The sequence below is a fragment of the Canis lupus genome, chromosome 1 (assembly GCF_011100685.1).
Source record: "Canis lupus familiaris isolate Mischka breed German Shepherd chromosome 1, alternate assembly UU_Cfam_GSD_1.0, whole genome shotgun sequence".
NCBI classification, from domain to species: Eukaryota; Metazoa; Chordata; class Mammalia; order Carnivora; family Canidae; genus Canis; species Canis lupus.
In genome coordinates this window covers 117,195,555-117,198,268 of record NC_049222.1, presented here as the reverse complement: position 1 = coordinate 117,198,268, position 2,714 = coordinate 117,195,555, and the positions used below count along the sequence as shown (strand labels likewise).

The 2,714-nt window shown below is 39.6% G+C and overlaps 1 protein-coding gene across 14 annotated transcripts in view; it reads left to right on the top strand.

The window, feature by feature from the left end:
• The window catches only part of ZNF461 (zinc finger protein 461), a 52,455-nt gene that overhangs the window by 301 nt on the left and 49,440 nt on the right, over positions 1-2,714 (top strand). For 3 of the 14 annotated variants that reach the window (XM_038529131.1, XM_038529130.1, XM_038529136.1), the window contains exon 2: positions 2,255-2,346. The exons of the other annotated variants lie outside the window; for them this stretch is intronic. The gene's annotated coding sequence lies outside the window, so the exon portion shown is untranslated. The remainder of the gene's footprint in view (positions 1-2,254; positions 2,347-2,714) is intronic. 14 annotated transcript variants of the gene reach the window in all.

Sequence of the window (2,714 nt, the reverse complement as noted above, 5' to 3'; positions counted from 1 at the left end):
GTGTGTCGTGTGCCTGTGTGACCCTGATCGGATGCAGTAGATATTGTGAGTGACCAGTTGGCTGCGATGCGAGGCACGTGACACTGTGGGGTAGAACCTAGTTGTTACCTATTGTGATCGAAGAGGCTTTTAATTCTCTGACCGGTACGTGTTTGGTTGTGTATTGAGACAGAGCTTCATTTCTTCAGTTCTGGGCCTAACGTCGAGACTGAGGGGGTCTGTTGAAGATCTCGGAGAGTATATCCGTGCTTGTGAAGACTGCAATGCCTGTGTTAACCAGAGTTCCCCTGCACTGAAGCATGGCCTGAGCTGCCTTGTCAGTGCACACCCCCCCCCTCCCACGCCAGCGCCTAGTTTCGTGCTTAATACAGTGGGGGTATCAGTGAAGATGGTGTTGCCTACCTAGGGACCAATTTTAGGTTCTATCCTACCCACCCCAGCTGCAGAGAAATGGTCACCAATAGGAAGTCAGATATTTGAGTTACATACAAGCAAAAAAGCACAAATTCATTCATTTGGAATGAATTTTAGAATTGGAAGAATCGCTTTGGCAGAGTCCTGGGAAGACCTTTGGAGATACATTAGGAGTAGGATTCCTTCCTCAGAGTATCTCCCTTGGGAGCTGGGGTCAAGTTCCACATTTCAGAACCACATCAACCCCAAAGCTGTCTTCCCAGGAAACTTGCTGTGAACTTAGAGAAAGTTTCAGCCCTGGAGGTCAGTGACCCTGGTATTCCCTTTGACACTAAAAAGAAGTAGCAGTACTTCTCATCTCCCTTTCACTTCTGAGTATGTGTGTGGTATATAGCAAGAGGCCGTGTGGTGTTGAAGAATTTCTTCCAATTTTAGTAGTCTGTGCTCTAAGAAGGTCTGGTGTCTGATGATTCCCTCCCCTTCCCCTTGTAGTGCTCTTCCCTGAGAGAAGGGCCCTGAATAAAGGACAACATTACAGGGCATATCTGAAACCAAGCTCAAGGTCAGGGGTTTTGTTGGTGTTCTCTTTTTGTTTTTCAGAAAAGGGAGTAATTATTCTTTTCCTGAAATAGTTAGGTTACAATTAGTCAGGGCCTTGTGATGTACTTTGACTAATAGCATGTTGTGGATGTGACCTAGTGAGACTTTCCAAACAAAGCCTTAGGAGGTCTTGCAGCTTTTGCTCTTTTCCTCTTCCTGCCCTGAGAGCATCAAGCTGAAGGTTATGACTAGCTTGCCTGAAGACAAAAGATCATTTGGAGCCAGAAGCCCCGCTGACTTTCAGCAACAACTGCCAGATATTTCTTCTTAGACCATCCACCCCCTACCAAGCCACTGGCTGCTGTCAGATGAGTGGCATCATTAGAACCTCTCAGCCAAGCCAAGCCCAAATTGCCAACCCCAGAATAATGAGCTAATGAATGTTTTTTTTGCGTTAAGCCACAAACTTTTGGGGTGATTACATAGTGGTAGATAACTGAAACACATTTTTTCACTTTCTAGACTTTTAATCTATCACTCCGTATTGATATAATGGTATTGATCAACCTGTTTTGTAAAGTGATTTCTCTACTGGTATTGTATCTTGAATTTTTTCTATATTCTTTTCTATTTTCTTATTTTCTACAGCTTTGCATTTGTTTATCTTGGTATTCCTTTACATGGATATTTTATAATTTATTATAATTATATTAATGTATTATATTAAATTATTATAATATATATTATTATATTATATTATAATATAAATTATATTAACTTTGCTGTGCAATTCCTTCTTACTGTTCAGATTCCTATGTCTTCACCAACTTTACATTTCCTTCCAGAAACTTATCAGGACATGGGTTCCTGTCATTTCAGGGATATGTAGACTTGGGAATGTGGTAATGACTTCTGCTGAGTGGAGTACAGATGACTCACCCCACTCAGAGAAATTTGTTCAAGGGTGTGATATAGGATCTATATACATTTATTAAACTAATCAACTGGGACTCCGTGATTACAAAACTCTTTTCCATTTTCCAATTCAAAATCTGCATTCTGAAGCCATCTTACTTTCTTCACTGTGACTCTTTAGGGTACTTAGCTAATTTTCTGAAGGACTGATATTAATTTTCCTGGAGGTAGAAATGGGCATCTCTGCTGTGTTTTCTAAACTGTCATCATCCTGATCCTTCAGATTACTTTCTCAACTTCCTTTTCTGCCTCATCATCAAAGGAATGGTCTGAATTTCTGCATAGCCACATCAGGCCTAAATCCCATTTCTTCTCCTACTTGCAGGGTTTAGTATTAATTAATTTCCAAGGCAGATGTGATTTCCTTGTTGGAGAAACGACTGGTGGAGAGACTGGCACTAAGAGATCTTAGCCGAGGTGAGGGGCAACCAGCAAGAGGAATCTTGTGTACCAAAATCTTAGGTTTCAAGATTTAAGATTGTTAAAGTAGTAGAATCTGAAAGGTTTATATCTATGAAGAAACTTCGGGCCACTTAAAGCTAGAATTCAAACACTACAGCACTATACTCTATGTTTCAATCTCCTTCTATTATTTCTTCTGCTTTCAAAGAGGGAGGGATTAGTTCTATTATTTTTCTTACTGTAAAATTACTGTAAAATTCTTAATTCAGAAATTCAGAAAATACAGAAAAGCTTAAAGTTCATTTAGTAAGAGCTATTTTATTTTATTTTATTTTATTTAAATTTTTATTTATTTATGATAGTCACACAGAGAGAGAGAGAGG